The sequence below is a fragment of the Entelurus aequoreus genome, linkage group LG14, assembly GCF_033978785.1.
Source record: "Entelurus aequoreus isolate RoL-2023_Sb linkage group LG14, RoL_Eaeq_v1.1, whole genome shotgun sequence".
In the NCBI taxonomy this organism is placed as follows: Eukaryota; Metazoa; Chordata; class Actinopteri; order Syngnathiformes; family Syngnathidae; genus Entelurus; species Entelurus aequoreus.
Window position 1 is genome coordinate 60,543,809 of NC_084744.1, and position 17,576 is coordinate 60,561,384.

General features: G+C 41.4%; 1 pseudogene; it reads left to right on the forward strand.

Moving 5' to 3' along the window:
* The window catches only part of LOC133664312 (nucleoprotein TPR-like), a 104,540-nt pseudogene that overhangs the window by 55,551 nt on the left and 31,413 nt on the right, over window positions 1–17,576 (forward strand).

Below are 17,576 nucleotides of genomic sequence, written 5' to 3' on the forward strand. Positions count from 1 at the left end.
AGGCGTACTACCTCAGCAGCTACACATCTTACACTGACGGTGCCAATACCCAGAATCCCATGCAGCCCTAACTCTTCCGCTCAACCAACGCACGGAGAGGGATGGGGGGGTTGATGTGTGGGGGGATTTGGTGGTAGCGGGGGTGTATAATGTAGACCGGAAGAGTTAGGGCTGCATGGGATTCTGGGTATTGGTTGTGTTGTGTTTATGTTGTGTTACGGTGGGATGTTCTCCAGAAATGTGTTTTTCATTCTTTTTTGGTGTGGGTTCACAGTGTGGCGCATATTTGTAACGTAACAATGTTAAAGTTGTTTGATACGGCTACCGTCAGTGTAAGCTGTGTGGCTGATGAGTAAGTATGCTTTGCTGTCTCCTACGTGTGTGAAAGAAAAAACAAAACATGCAACATGTGGCCGGGATGGCACGCTGTTTGTAACCGCTATAGAGGACAATTACTGCAGTGCAATTAGGGCACTCCCTTTATTTAGTAATTAGTGTGTAAATAGGATTATATTTTCACTGGGAGTTATCTATGAGAGACACTGAGATCCATAAGTCTCCTGGGAAAATCGGGGGCGGGGGGGTCGGCAAATATGTAGCTGAGCCGCATCAGAGTGGTCAAAGAGCCGCATGCGGCTCCGGAGCTGCGGGTTGCCGACCCCTGGTCCAGACGGACTATGAAAGTCTTTACAGTAAAGAATGTCAAATATATTCTATTGTAATCCAACGTCCATTTACGAACCCCTCTAAGTGCGAACCTTTCGGTTTACGAACCTTAAGATGGCACCAAATGCATCAATTAGGCGCCTGCAGGCAAAAAATCAGGGCAAAACATTGAAGAGTCACGTCCGAACACTCCAGCATGTGTGCCTTGTCTTGGTTTTTTACCAATAAGACTGCCAAAAACTCCACAGACCAGCGTGGTTGAAAAAAGACTATTTGCGGCTTAAATGGCTCTCACGGGCATGAGTAAGTAACCACATCGAGTTTTAATTGTCTTTTCTGGAAAAATATGCCAGAGCAGACCTATTTAACACCATCTCTCCTCTCCGTCTAGCGCCGCCCCTCACTCTTCCAAAACATAAACAAGCCGAAACGGCACCGTTTCTTCCCGCCTTTCTCGTCATTTGTCTGCCGTTGTTATTGTGGCTATTAAGTTGATTATTGTAGCAATATAGTTGTTGAAGTTAAGGATTTTGTGTCTTTGTTTGTGAGAGGGCACCACAGGGACTTCTCTGTGTGAATGTTGGCAGAGCATACAGCAACTTCTTGTTTTTGACTTTATTACATAGAAAGTTGACCTTGTTATGTTTATTTGATATACACTATTTTATTGGAAGTTTTCTAATCAAGTAGTCAAACAAAATCGTCTTTGTTAGATATATACAGTGCAGGCCAAAAGTTTGGACACCCCTTCTCCTCATTCAATCTTTATTTTCATGACTATTTACATTGTAGATTGTCACATCAAAACTATGAATGAACACACGTGGAGTTATGTACTCAACCAAAGAAAAGGTGAAATAACTGAAAACATGTTTTATAATCTAGTTTCTTCAAAATAGCCACCCTTTGCCCTGATTACTGTTTTACACACTCTTGGCATTCTCTCCATGAGCTTCAAGCACACCTGTGAAGTGAAAACCATTTCAGGTGACTACCTCTTGAAGCTCATGGAGAGAATGCCAAGAGTGTGCAAAGCAGTAATCAGAGCAAAGGGTGGCTATTTTGAAGGAACTAGAATATAAAACATGTTTTCAGTTATTTCACCTTTTTTTTAAATGTGTTCATTCATAGTTTTGATGTGACAATCTACAATGTAAATAGTCATGAAAATAAAGAAAACACATTGAAACTTTTGGCCTGTACTGTACATGAAAAGCTCCAGCATTGCAAAAGGCACGGGTCCCATCCATAGCAAAGTATGTAAGGACTAGGAAATAGGAAGAAATATGTATTATTTTTTATACACTGATTACAAGGTGGGAGGGAGGGAGTAGGCTCAGTTTAGAGGGGGGAGAGAGAGCATACAATGGTGCACTGTTAACTGGAATGAAGAAGCCGACACGTTCAAATGAGAAGGGAGAAGATACTTTCACAGTGAGTCATGCGGACTTTTCACAGAGCTACTGCAGTTTGTAATGGCATAGAGCAAGGATACATTAATGTTTTACATCACTTTATGTTGTGTTTAAAGTGTACACATTTGTACTAAAATATGGACTTTTGTCGAGGCTGCAACCCGTTATTCATATTTATATTGATTCTACCCTGCTTTACTATACAAACTTTTCCATGTTCAAGAACCAATTGGTTGGTAAATGGAGGTTCCACTGTAATGGACTATCTTGACAACGCCCCACATGAATGTTCTTAGTCTGCATCCACTTAATAGTGTTGCAGTTGTCCCGTTGAAGAGCCTTCTGTGGCGCATGTCTTCACGCTATTCTGCATGTGCCATCCCACCAGAAACTGATTAGCCAGCAGAAGGACTGCGATGTGGAGGAGAAGCAGAAGCTCACCAGTGAAAAGGAGGCCCAGCAGCGGCGCATCATCCAGCTGGTCGAAGAGACAACCAAACTGAAGACTGAGCTGGCAAGGTAAAACTAATCCCACTGAGAACATAACCAACCAAAAGGACAATTAGTAGGACAACACGGCGCTCATGGACAAAATGTATTTAATCTGATCGTAGTTCGGATTAGAATGTTACCGTGTACATGGACACTGGAAAAAATGGTCTGAAGGACGTGCATTTTCTTTAAATTGGACTACTTTAATTTGACCCTAATAGGAAAGGTGTGTTATTATTTGTGCTACGGCGCCATCTTTTGGACGAGTTTGCTCACTGCGGGTTGCTGAAGAAGCAGTCGACTTCTACTGTAAACAAACACACCGTTTCCCATAAACTGCCAAAATACCTGTGGGGGCGTGGCTATGGGCGTGGTCACCATGACACCATCGAGTAATTTGCATAATTTACTACAATATGATTTTCTCTAAAAAGGCTCAAAAAATGTATACTTACTAATTAATGATAACAGTTTTGTTTTAAACGTCCATCCATTTTACAATATAATTACAACACTTTATGTACATATTTATATACAGATTTGAACAATAAGTTATTCACTGAAATATATTTATTAATTGTGGTTCTTACAAAAAATATATCTTATAAAATATATAAGGTAAAATGTCTCTTAAAGCTCTGCCCCTTTAATTAGTGCATACTAAATAATTGAACTTTAGCCTACTACTACAAGCATATTATTTACCAGCAACATAAAGTGAAACAGAGGCAGAGGTGTCCTGCCACAGTCAGTAACAAATAAACAGAAAACAGTAGTGGTCAAATACAAATAAGGCAACAAGAGAAGTATCCTACACTTCTCTTTTGTAAAGTAAATGTGAACAGCCTATATGGGCATCTACATCAACTATATGATTTGCCTGAGAAGCTGGACAGGACAAAAAAAAAAAAAATAATAATAATTTTATTTATTTATTTATTTTTTAAATTTGTGGCGGACGTAATTCTTTCGTGGTGGGCCGCCACAAATAAATGAATGTGTGGGAAACACTGCATGTATTTCTGCCTGTTGACATTCTTTCCTCCCGTTCACTACTTTTGTTTTACCTCTCTTTTTTTAAATGAATAGAATAGAATTGACTTTATTGTAATTATATTTGCATATAAAGAGATTAAGGACTCCAACTTTAGGAGCCTAAATGATGTTTAAGTTAATTTACATTTTATGGAAGGTGCTTTATGTTTAATCAGCCAAAATGGGACTATTTACTTTATTTAAATAATACAAAAATGTTTATATTGCATGCTCAGAATAATTATAAGGTACACTTTATTTGTAATTATTACATTTGTCTGAATAATTTGATGACGTACTATTTTATACTGCTTTAATACAGTGAAGATTACGTAACAGTTTAATTGCATATATGGCGGAAGGATCTGTGTGGTAATATGGTTTGGACACAATGTATTATGGGTAATGACAGTCAGGTATGGCGGAATGGAGCCACACAGTTTTTTGATCTTACTCTTACTTTTTCTAACTCTTTGTCACTGTAACAAAGTCACTTTATTTTGCCATTCATTTGTTCCCACATCGTTATTTTTTTTACATTTTTGAAGGATTAAGTTGACAAGTAAACGACACAAAAGAAAGAGGAGCGTCTGGCGTTTTGTTTGTGCAAGACAAAGTAGAGGAGCGTCAAGCTAAGGCTTCATTAGGAATCTACAGTTACCGTGTACATGGACCCTGAAAAAAATGGTCGTGCATTTTCTTTAAATTGGACTACTTTAATTTGACATGTATACCCTAATATGAAAGGTGTGTTATTATTTGTGCTACGGCGCCATCTTTTGGACGAGTTTGCTCACTGCGGGTTGCTGAAGAAGCAGTCGACTTCTACTGTAAACAAACACGTGTATTTCTGCCTGTCTGACATTTTTTTCCTCCTGTTCACTACTTTTGTTTTACCTCTCTTTTTTGGCTTTGGGCCTTTTAAGTCGATTCGAGGCGCGTCTTCACGTTACATTCCGCGTGCGTGCCGGAGGTTAGCGGTGAGCGCTTGAAGTCGCTGTGAAGTCGTGAATAACACAGCTCGTTAAGACGACAACTGGATCCTTTCTTGTACTGTCACATCGAGAAATGTCACTGATGACTTTATTACGTCTTCCCAGATCCAGCACCAGCAGTAACTTGGCCCAGTCCCAGTTGAAAGGAGTGGTGACCCGTCTGACAGCAGAGAGAGACACTTTAAAGAAAGTCCTGGTGACCAAGAACAACGATATTCTGGAGAAGAACAAAACCATCACGCAGGTCAGGAAGATAGGCCGGCGCTACAGGACTCAGTACGAGGAGCTGATCGAGAAGCACAAGAAGGTGAGTTGCAGCGTGAGCGTCCATGTTTTCCCCCGCCTCAGCAACGCCTCCTCCGTCCGTGTCTTGCAGCTGGTGGCGGACACGGCTGCTAAAGCGCAGAGTGAATCTGCTCCCAGTCAGGAAGTGCAACAGGAGCTCACCAAAAGCCAGGAGGAGCACAACAAGGTCAAAGAGGAGCTGACCACACTGAAGGAGGAGATGCAGAAGAAAATGGAGGAAGTATGCAGCTTATTTTAGCACTAAATCATAAGAAATTGATGCCTTTTTTAGATGGTGCTGTGTCACTGGTGATTGTTGCCAGGAAGTGATGCAATCGTTGTCAGTTAGTTAGCAATATAACTCACAAAGCTATGGGCGGATTTTCATGAAGAAATATCCGGAATGGGATAACTGATTAGAATTTCTATTACACTAAATTACATTAACATTACGCACTTCAATTTCTCTCCGTGTGTATGCTAGCGGCCCAGCAGAAACAACGACATTGACGAGAGGGTTCACTCAGTTTCTTTCATTTTGCTTTACATACCGTGTTTTCCGGACTACAGAGCATACCGGAATATAAGCCGCACCCACTAAATTTGATAAGAATGTAAAATGGTCAATGATAAATGGCCCTTTTCTACCTTCAAGGTACTTAAAGCACTTTGACACTATTTACACATTCACCCATTCACACACACATTCACACACTGATGGCGGGAGCTGCCACGCAAGGCACTAACCGCCAGAAGGTGGGGATCGAACCAGGAACCTTCAGGTTGCTGGCACGGCCCACTCTCCCAACAGCGCCACGCCGTTGTGAAATGAGTTATTTACACAGAAATACTTTATTGACGTTTATTTACATACTTTAATTGTTTCCAAACGGTGTCTGTAACACGGCAGTAAAACGGCTGACCAAACAAAACGTCGGTCATGGTCATGGACCCACTAGCTGCGCAAGCTAGCTCTCCAATCAGCTAAACAAACTCAATAACTCCACGCTGACATTTTGCTGAATTTACTGAGGAATTTGTTAAACTGGAACAATACAAAAATAATGCTGTTGTAAGTTAATAATACTAACACAGACACTTGCAAATTTGTTAGCATATTAGCTGATGCTAACGACGCTAGCTTCATTACATTACGATAGCACATACGAATATGCACAAAAACACTCTTAGTTTAGTAAGTATAAACCGTTTTACTTGTATTGTGAAACTTACAATATATAGAATCCATAGGAGTAGAACCGCAAGTAGAACGTCACTTCTACTTGCGGTTCAAAGCTCTAAACAGCAGGAAACACTTGACCCAGCTGCGCCTGCAGTGAGCCAACTTTGTCCACAACATAGCGACATAGCACAAACAATATAACACACCATTTAAGTGTCTTTGCACGTGTTTAATGAAAACCATCAGCGAAGAAAAATCCATAAATTAACCGCACCGTTTTATAAGTCGCAGGTGTCGAAGCGTAGGAAAAAAGTAGGAGGCTTTTAGTCTGGAATTCACGGTAGCTCAAATAGTTAAAGGCAAATATTGATGGGACCTTCAAGGTGTGTCTGAAACGATTCATTACATTTTGCGCCTGATCTGGATCATTTCTCCTGTTACTTTACGTTGACATTACCAGCTTCTACTTCTGTGTGTGTGTGTGTGTGTGTGTGTGTGTGTGTGTGTGTGTGTGTGTGTGTGTGTGTGTGTGTGCGTGTGTGCGCTCTACTGGCCTGCAGAGACAAGAGGGTTCACTCTGTTCTTTCAGTCCGCGGTAGAAGGCTCAAAAAGGAATGGGCACGTTTAGATTCAACTTCCAGGAAATGTCCCAGCTAGGATAAGGAAGTAGTGATAGAATCCAGATCACCGTCTGAATTCAGGACTCGACTATCAGAAGTCTGTGCTCTTCAAATGCTGTTTTATTGATGATTATTATTGTGGCAAACTTCAATAGTCCAGCAGTTGAAAATGTGTTTTGCTCACATGCACTTCTCTGCGTTTAACCATTCCCTGAAGACACTCCGCAGCCTAGATCTACATCTAGATCTTGCATGCTAGTGCGGAGTGAACTTGACATGGAGCAACTAGAGAGAACTTTAGTTCCATAACCAGAAGATGATGGATTTGAAGCAGGGACCTTCTTGTGGAGTGAACTTGACATGGAGCAACTAGAGAGAACTTTAGTTCCATGATGGATTTGAAGCAGGGACCTTCTTGTGGAGTGAACTTGACATGGAGCAACTAGAGAGAACTTTAGTTCCATGATGGATTTGAAGCAGGGACCTTCTTGTGGAGTGAACTTGACATGGAGCAACTAGAGAGAACTTTAGTTCCATGATGGATTTGAAGCAGGGACCTTCTTGTGGAGTGAACTTGACATGGAGCAACTAGAGAGAACTTTAGTTCCATAACCAGAAGATGATGGATTTGAAGCAGGGACCTTCTTGTGGAGTGAACTTGACATGGAGCAACTAGAGAGAACTTTAGTTCCATGATGGATTTGAAGCAGGGACCTTCTTGTGGAGTGAACTTGACATGGAGCAACTAGAGAGAACTTTAGTTCCATGATGGATTTGAAGCAGGGACCTTCTTGTGGAGTGAACTTGACATGGAGCAACTAGAGAGAACTTTAGTTCCATGATGGATTTGAAGCAGGGACCTTCTTGTGGAGTGAACTTGACATGGAGCAACTAGAGAGAACTTTAGTTCCATGATGGATTTGAAGCAGGGACCTTCTTGTGGAGTGAACTTGACATGGAGCAACTAGAGAGAACTTTAGTTCCATGATGGATTTGAAGCAGGGACCTTCTTGTGGAGTGAACTTGACATGGAGCAACTAGAGAGAACTTTAGTTCCATAACCAGAAGATGATGGATTTGAAGCAGGGACCTTCTTGTGGAGTGAACTTGACATGGAGCAACTAGAGAGAACTTTAGTTCCATGATGGATTTGAAGCAGGGACCTTCTTGTGGAGTGAACTTGACATGGAGCAACTAGAGAGAACTTTAGTTCCATGATGGATTTGAAGCAGGGACCTTCTTGTGGAGTGAACTTGACATGGAGCAACTAGAGAGAACTTTAGTTCCATGATGGATTTGAAGCAGGGACCTTCTTGTGGAGTGAACTTGACATGGAGCAACTAGAGAGAACTTTAGTTCCATAACCAGAAGATGATGGATTTGAAGCAGGGACCTTCTTGTGGAGTGAACTTGACATGGAGCAACTAGAGAGAACTTTAGTTCCATGATGGATTTGAAGCAGGGACCTTCTTGTGGAGTGAACTTGACATGGAGCAACTAGAGAGAACTTTAGTTCCATGATGGATTTGAAGCAGGGACCTTCTTGTGGAGTGAACTTGACATGGAGCAACTAGAGAGAACTTTAGTTCCATAACCAGAAGATGATGGATTTGAAGCAGGGACCTTCTTGTGGAGTGAACTTGACATGGAGCAACTAGAGAGAACTTTAGTTCCATAACCAGAAGATGATGGATTTGAAGCAGGGACCTTCTTGTGGAGTGAACTTGACATGGAGCAACTAGAGAGAACTTTAGTTCCATGATGGATTTGAAGCAGGGACCTTCTTGTGGAGTGAACTTGACATGGAGCAACTAGAGAGAACTTTAGTTCCATAACCAGAAGATGATGGATTTGAAGCAGGGACCTTCTTGTGGAGTGAACTTGACATGGAGCAACTAGAGAGAACTTTAGTTCCATGATGGATTTGAAGCAGGGACCTTCTTGTGGAGTGAACTTGACATGGAGCAACTAGAGAGAACTTTAGTTCCATGATGGATTTGAAGCAGGGACCTTCTTGTGGAGTGAACTTGACATGGAGCAACTAGAGAGAACTTTAGTTCCATGATGGATTTGAAGCAGGGACCTTCTTGCATTCGACTCCACCAGCAATTCGCAAAAAAGCCGCAATTTAATTGGACTTGTTCTTTCCTTTGCCAGATGAAGAACTCCCAGCAAGAACTTCAAAACGCCCAGAAGGAAAACCAGCAGACCAAGGAAAAGATGCAGGAGATCCAAAGCCAGCTGACACAGAACCAGAACCAGCTGACACAGGTGATGCAACCTTTTTAGCAGCAGTTTAATGTAGGCATTAACTTTACGTGTGCTAAATAAAGACAGCAACAATGCAACTCTCAAATGCTGAATTAGTGGGAGCCCTGAATGGACCTGGTTGGTCCTGTGCCATGAGATGGTCCCAGGCCAGGGACTGCAGAAAGAAATGAACCTATGGCTACAATCTGGCACATTTGCATGTTTAATGTTCATTAATGTACCAAAAATGTACCAAAGGGCGACTTTATTGTACGTCCATGAACCAGCTTAATGGTGTGTCGAGTGCCGGGCTCTTCAACTGACGGTCCGGGGGCCAAATCGAACAAGTTCCAAACTAGAAAGGGACTTTAACATTTTTGCATCCAATTAAATAGAATAAAAAGTCCTGTTGGAGCAGTTTAATCACATCCTTGTGTTGACATGTGAACCTCCTAAATGTTCTATTTCTTTTCTCAAATGTGAAACTCTCACAATAGAAATAGACCCAAAACAAATGTCCACTACAGAGAATACTGCTTCTTCAAATGAAAGCAATATGTATATATATATATATATATATATATATATATATATATATATATATTAGCCTATTATCAAATGACTATGTGTTGCAGGCTGACGCAAATCTTTGTTAAAAGAAATGCTAAATGTTAATATTCTACACCGTTTTACAACATTGGAAAACTTTAGTAAAACTTGTCAGTTTGAGATAACTCCTGGAAATGACTGTCTTAGAAATGCCAAAGATATTGATGTGTGTGTCCAAGTTGAAAGAATTGGCAGGCTGTCTTCTTCTAATGGATTTATTACAATCTTTGCAAGCTGGGTAACGTTTACTGTGGTCTGGAACAACATGGCACATAAACAACTATGAGAATTGCAGCCAATATGACATACAGATAATGTGTCATGAGACATGCAAATATACATTTAATACACAGAGGACATAAGTAAAGGAAATTAAATGAGCTCAAATATAGCTACAAACGAGGCATAATGATGCAATATGTACACTACCGTTCAAAAGTTTGGGGTCACCCAAACAATTTAGTGTTTGAGCCTTCATTTCTAAGAACAAGAATAGACTGTGGAGTTTCAGATGAAAGTTCTCTTTTTCTGGCCATTTTGAGCGTTTAATTGAGCCCACAAATGTGATGCTCCAGAAAGTCAATCTGCTCAAAGGAAGGTCAGTTTTGTAGCTTCTGTAAGGAGCTAAAGTGTTTTCAGATGTGTGAACATGATTGCACAAGGGTTTTCTAATCATCAATTAGCCTTCTGAGCCAATGAGCAAACACATTGTACCATTAGAACACTGGAGTGATAGTTGCTGGAAATGGGCCTCTATACACCTATGTAGATATTGCACCAAAAAGCAGACATTTGCAGCTAGAATAGTCATTTAGCACATTAGCAATGTATAGAGTGTATTTCTGTAAAGTTAAGACTAGTTTAAAGTTATCTTCATTGAAAAGTACAGTGCTTTTCCTTCAAAAATAAGGACATTTACATGTCACCCCAAACTTTTGAACGCTAGTGTATATACAGCTAGCTTAAATAGCATGTTAGCATGGATTAGCTTGCAGTCATGCACTGACCAAACATGCCTGATTAGCACTCCACACAAGTCAATAAATCTCACCTTCATGCAGTCACGCACAGCATAAAACGTTTGGTGGACAAAATGAGACAAAGAAGGAGTGGTATAACACACGAGAAAGTTGGACGTGTAAACAAACTATGGTGAGTTCAAGGACCGCCGATATTAGTAGGACAAAACGGCGCTGAATTTTTTACATTTTCAAATTTATCGTGATTCTTATTAGTAACTATTCGTAATCAATTTAATTATTTATTTATTTATTATTTCAGCCACTCAGACAAATCATATAGTAGATGTAGATGATCTATATCTGATGTACACATTTACTTTAGAGAAGAGAAGTGTTGGATACTTCTCTTGTTGTCTTATTGGTATTTGACTCCGTGTGTGATTTATCAAGACTGAAACTGATCGTGGTTGCTGTTTTTGGGTCTAAATTTACTAGAGGTGTCAAAAAAATATTCACCATTAAATAGTTGCTTATTAAGTAATTTAGAGTTATTTATTAAGTAATTTAGAGTTATTTGGACACAAGGGGAACATATAAGGGTTAGGGTTAATAATAAGCAATAATTGTGAGGTTATTGAGGGAAGACTCTTAGTTAATGGCTTACTGCTTAATAAGTACTTAATAATGACTAATTAAGAGCCAATATGTTACTATTTTGCATGTTAATAAGCAACTAATTAATGGTGTATATTTGTTCCCCATACTAAATACCAAATATATGTATATTTTCTAATTTATCGTGATTCTTATTTGTAACGATTCTTAATCAATTTAATTATGTATTTATTTATTATTTAATGTGTCCTGTCCATCCACTCTGACAAATCATATAGTTGATGTAGATGATCTATATCTGCTGTACACATTTACTTTAGAGAAGAGAAGTGTTGGATACTTCTCTTGTTGTCTTATTGGTATTTGACTCCGTGTGTGATTTATCAAGACTGAAACTGGTCGTGGTTGCTGTTTTTGGGTCTAAATTTACTAGGGGTGTCAAAAAAATATGGTAACACTTTAGTTTGGGGAAAATATTCACCATTAATTAGTTGCTTATTAAGTAATTTAGAGTTATTTATTAAGTAATTTAGAGTTATTTGGACACAAGGGGAACATATAAGGGTTAGGGTTAATAATAAGCAACAATTGTGAGGTTATTGAGGGAAGACTCTTAGTTAATGGCTTACTGCTTGTATAATAAGGCCACGCAGAATAAGGCATTAATAAATACTTAATAATGACTCATTAAGAGCCAATATGTTACTAATTTGCATGTTAATAAACAACTAATTCATGGTGTATATGTCTTCCCCATACTAAAGTGTTACCAAATATATGTATATTTTCTAATTTATCGTGATTCTTATTTGTAACGATTCTTAATCAATTTAATTATTTATTTATTATTTAATCTGTCCTGTCCATCCACTCTGACAAATCATATAGTAGATGTAGATGATCTATATCTGCTGTACACATTTACTTTAGAAAAGAGAAGTGTTGGATACTTCTCTTGTTGTCTTATTGGTATTTGACTTTATTAAATGTTTGGCTAGAATTTTATTCAACAAAACCAGTTTTCTTTTAAATAATCTAAAGATGTATCAGAGATGTTTGTCTATTTTATGGAGGAATTAATACTATTAATAATTAATAATTAATTATAATACTATTAAATAGTAATTAATCATAGAACTGGCACCCAATGTTAGTACAAAAAAAAAAGTATTGATTCTGAATGGAATCATTACCCCCAAGAATGGAATGGTGTGGTGTGGGTCCCTACCAGAATGGAAGGGTGTGATGTGGGTCCCTACAAGAATGGAATGGTGTGGTGTGGGTCCCTACAAGAATGGAAGGGTGTGGTGTGGGTCCCTACAAGAATGGAAGGGTGTGATGTGGGTCCCTACAAGAATGGAATGGTGTGGTGTGGGTCCCTACAAGAATGGAAGGGTGTGGTGTGGGTCCCTACAAGAATGGAATGGTGTGGTGTGGGTCCCTACAAGAATGGAAGGGTGTGGTGTGGGTCCCTACAAGAATGGAATGGTGTGGTGTGGGTCCCTACAAGAATGGAATGGTGTGGTGTGGGTCCCTACAAGAATGGAATGGTGTGGTGTGGGTCCCTACAAGAATGGAATGGTGTGGTGTGGGTCCCTACAAGAATGGAAGGGTGTGATGTGGGTCCCTACAAGAATGGAAGGGTGTGATGTGGGTCCCTACAAGAATGGAAGGGTGTGGTGTGGGTCCCTACAAGAATGGAATGGTGTGGTGTGGGTCCCTACAAGAATGGAAGGGTGTGGTGTGGGTCCCTACAAGAATGGAAGGGTGTGGTGTGGGTCCCTACAAGAATGGAATGGTGTGGTGTGGGTCCCTACAAGAATGGAATGGTGTGGTGTGGGTCCCTACAAGAATGGAATGGTGTGGTGTGGGTCCCTACAAGAATGGAAGGGTGTGATGTGGGTCCCTACAAGAATGGAAGGGTGTGATGTGGGTCCCTACAAGAATGGAAGGGTGTGGTGTGGGTCCCTACAAGAATGGAATGGTGTGGTGTGGGTCCCTACAAGAATGGAAGGGTGTGGTGTGGGTCCCTACAAGAATGGAAGGGTGTGGTGTGGGTCCCTACAAGAATGGAATGGTGTGGTGTGGGTCCCTACAGGAATGGAAGGGTGTGGTGTGGGTCCCTACAAGAGTGGAAGGGTGTGGTGTGGGTCCCTACAAGAATGGAAGGGTGTGGTGTGGGTCCCTACAAGAATGGAAGGGTGTGGTGTGGGTCCCTACAAGAATGGAAGGGTGTAGTGTGGGTCCCTACAAGAATGGAAGGGTGTGATGTGGGTCCCTACAAGAATGGAATGGTGTGGTGTGGGTCCCTACAAGAATGGAATGGTGTGGTGTGGGTCCCTACAAGAATGGAAGGGTGTGGTGTGGGTCCCTATAAGAATGGAAGGGTGTGGTGTGGGTCCCTACAAGAATGGAAGGGTGTGGTGTGGGTCCCTACAGGAATGGAATGGTGTGGTGTGGGTCCCTACAGGAATGGAATGGTGGGGGTCCCTACAAGAATGGTGTGGTGTGGGTCCCTACAGGAATGGAATGGTGGGGGTCCCTACAGGAATGGAATGGTGTGGGCCCCTACAAGAATGGAAGGGTGTGGTGTGGGTCCCTACAGGAATGGAATGGTGGGGGTCCCTACAAGAATGGTGTGGTGTGGGTCCCTACAGGAATGGAATGGTGGGGGTCCCTACAAGAATGGAAGGGTGTGGTGTGGGTCCCTACAGGAATGGAATGGTGGGGGTCCCTACAAGAACGGTGTGGTGTGGGTCCCTACAAGAATGGAAGGGTGTGGTGTGGGTCCCTACAAGAATGGAAGGGTGTGGTGGGGGTCCCTACAGGAATGGAATGGTGGGGGTCCCTACAAGAATGAAGGTGTGGTGTGGGTCCCCTACAAGAATGGAAGGGTGTGGTGGGGGTCCCTACAGGAAATGGAATGGTGGGGGTCCCTACAAGAATGGTGTGGTGTGGGTCCCTACAGGAATGGAAGGGTGTGGGTCCCTACAGGAATGGAATGGTGGGGGTCCCTACAGAATGGAATGGTGGGGGTCCTACAGGAATGGAATGGTGTGGTGTGGGCCCCTACAAGACTATTGCTGGGTGATCAACAACAATATAGTATTTTTGCCTCTGTACCAAACATGAAGTCAAATACACCAACTTGCCTCTGATGTGGTTTTGTGCAGGTTCAAAGCCAGTTGACCAGGCTCAGACCCAGGTGCTGCAGAGTCAGAAAGAGGGTTCACAGTCCAAGACCCAAGTAAGAAACACCTGTCATTTCATAAACACACTCAAATATAGTTCTGGACTATTTCGGGACTTGGGTAAAGGTTTTTGACAACAGCTGTTTACAGCCCTGCATTCTTGTCCAAAATTACAGATCCAGAACCAGATGAAGTCCAATCTGTCCCAGGCGCTGACCCGTCAGAACCAGATTCAGTCGCTGCAGAAGAGGTCAGCAGGCCAAAGAGTCTCTCCAACAGAACCTGAAAGCCAGAAGGAGCTGCAGGAAGGCAGCAAACACGTCAGCAGGAGGTCAACAACCTCAAGACCTCTTTGAGCCAAGCAGAAAGTCAGGTGAGTTACGGCTAGGATGAGTACTCTTCACATTTGAACCCATACGTACCTGGGAGTCAATAATTGTCAGGTTCAAACACTGATGACATCTATTAAACAAGACAAGAAGCAAGGAATTAAACGGAGACAGAATTAAATTTGGCTCAATTGAGGAGAGACGTCTGGACTGTACTCTTTGTACAGTTTCACCACGCTCTGGCGAAAAGATTGTACGCCTCCTCTTTTATTTGGACTTTCCCTGATTACATAGCAACAGCTGTTTCTAAGGACGGGGGTCGTAAACAGGTGCTGCTTTTGGCCACAAAACAGTTCAAAGAAAAGGTCGTAAAACAGTTCAAAGAAGAGGTCCCTGTAGGGGAATCAGGTCCTGCTTCCTCTTCGCTTTGTAGATCTCGGGTCAAGACAATATCTTTCTGTGGATTACAATACATCAAAGAAACAGAACACCTTCATGTTGCTTCCATCCTACACAGTGGAGTTTTACAAGCCTTCTTCTTGGTAGGATCAAAGACAGCTTTTGTCTTCTCGCCGGGCAAGCTGAACTCAATGTAACACAAAAGTTTGTGATAACTTAGATACAATTATTCTAACAATAATGATATCAACACTACCAATTTTCCCGGTACTTTTGTGTGTGTTAATTCATGTAATTGTTTGATGGTCAAATATATTTTTTAATGTAACATTTGAGTGTGCACTTCCAGACATCAGATGGCAGTACTGTCTGTGGTATGTTGTCCAACCAGGAAGTAGCTTTCTCCAGAAGTTGAATGTGGCATGTGGCGCCCTACAAAGTGTTTATACTGTAAGCGTTGGGCTTATTACACAGCGGCTGTTTGATTGTAAGATTCATTTCAGTTGTAGTTTTCATTTGGAGGTGTTGAAATTGCCATGTAATATTGCTGATGCTAATAGGAAAATCCAATGTAAATTAGCATCAAGCTAACGCATTTTGGAAGAGTGGAGCCTTGCTTTACGTGAAGGTGTTTCCTACCAAGCATACATGCTTTGTTAGTGTTGGAAATTGCAACATTACTTTGACTGCGTCCGCTCTCAGTGCTGCTTGACTGATTGTTTACATGAGCCGGTGTTATTGACAAATGGCACCGTTTGATTTTACATGAATCGTTACCCGCTAGTACCGATGCAATTTGCTCGGTGCCTGTAAAACTACCGAATGTGGTAGCCATCCCCAGCACATTACAGCTGTTTGATTGTAACATTCTTCTTAGTTGTACTTTTCAGTACCACATTTGGAGGTGTTGGAATCGCCATGTAAAATTTCTGATGCTAATAGTAGCCTGTCTATGGAAAATCCAATGCAAATTAGCATCAAGCTAACGCATTTTAGAAGAGTAGAGCCTTACTTTACGAATGATCGTTTGCTACAACGCTTACTTGCGTTGTTGGGGTTGAAAATAGCAACGTTGCTTAGAGTTTGGCAGAGTCCGCCCTGAGTGATTGTTGTTTAGTCTGCAACCGGACGTGACGTCACATGCAACAAAGGTATGGAAATATGGCACCGTTTGATTTTACATGAATCGATACCCGGTAGTACAGACCGAATTTGCTCGGTGCCTGTAAAACTATCGAATTTGGTAGCCATCCCCAGCACATTACAGCTGTTTGATTGTAACATTCTTCTTAGTTGTACTTTTCAGTAACACATTTAGAGGTGTTGATATCGCCATGTTAAATTGCTGATGCTAATAGTAGCCTGGCAAATCCAGCATCAAGCTGACGCATTTTTAGAAGAGTAGAGCCTTACTTTACGTATGAACGTTTGCTGCTAAGCTTGCGTTGTTGGGGTTGAAAATAGCAACGTTGCTTAGAGTTTGGCAGAGTCCGCCCTGAGTGATTGTTGTTTAGTCTGCAACCGGACGTGACGTCACATGCAACAAAGGTATGGAAATATAGCACAGTTTGATTTTACGTGAATCGATACCCGGTAGTACAGACCGAATTTGCCCGGTGCCTGTAAAACTATCGAATTTGGTAGCCATCCCCAGCACATTACAGCTGTTTGATTGTAACATTCTTCTTAGTTGTACTTTTCAGTACCACATTTGGAGGTGTTGGAATCGCCATGTAAAATCGCTGATGCTAATAGTAGCCTGTCTATGGAAAATCCGATGTAAATTAGCATCAAGCTAACACATTTTTTAGAAGAGTAGAGCCTTACTTTACGTATGAACGTTTGCTGCTAAGCTTGCGTTGTTGGGGTTGAAAATAGCAACGTTGCTTAGAGTTTGGCAAAGTCCGCCCTGAGTGATTGTTGTTTAGTCTGCAACCGGACGTGACGTCACATGCAACAAAGGTATGGAAATATGGCACCGTTTGATTTTACATGAATCGTTACCCGCTAGTACCGATGCAATTTGCTCGGTGCCTGTAAAACTACAGAATGTGGTAGCCATCCCCAGCACATTACAGCTGTTTGATTGTAACATTCTTCTTAGTTGTACTTTTCAGTAACACATTTGGAGGTGTTGGAATCGCCATGTAAAATTTCTGATGCTAATAGTAGCCTGTCTATGGAAAATCCAATGCAAATTAGCATCAAGCTAACGCATTTTAGAAGAGTAGAGCCTTACTTTACGTATGATTGTTTGCTACAACGCTTACTTGCGTTGTTGGGGTTGAAAATAGCAACGTTGCTTAGAGTTTGGCAAAGTCCGCCCTGAGTGATTGTTGTTTAGTCTGCAACCGGACGTGACGTCACATGCAACAAAGGTATGGAAATATGGCACCGTTTGATTTTACATGAATCGTTACCCGGTAGTACCGAAGCAATTTGGTCGGTGCCTGTAAAACTACTGAATGTGGTAGCCATCCCCAGCACATTACAGCTGTTTGATTGTAACATTCTTCTTAGTTGTACTTTT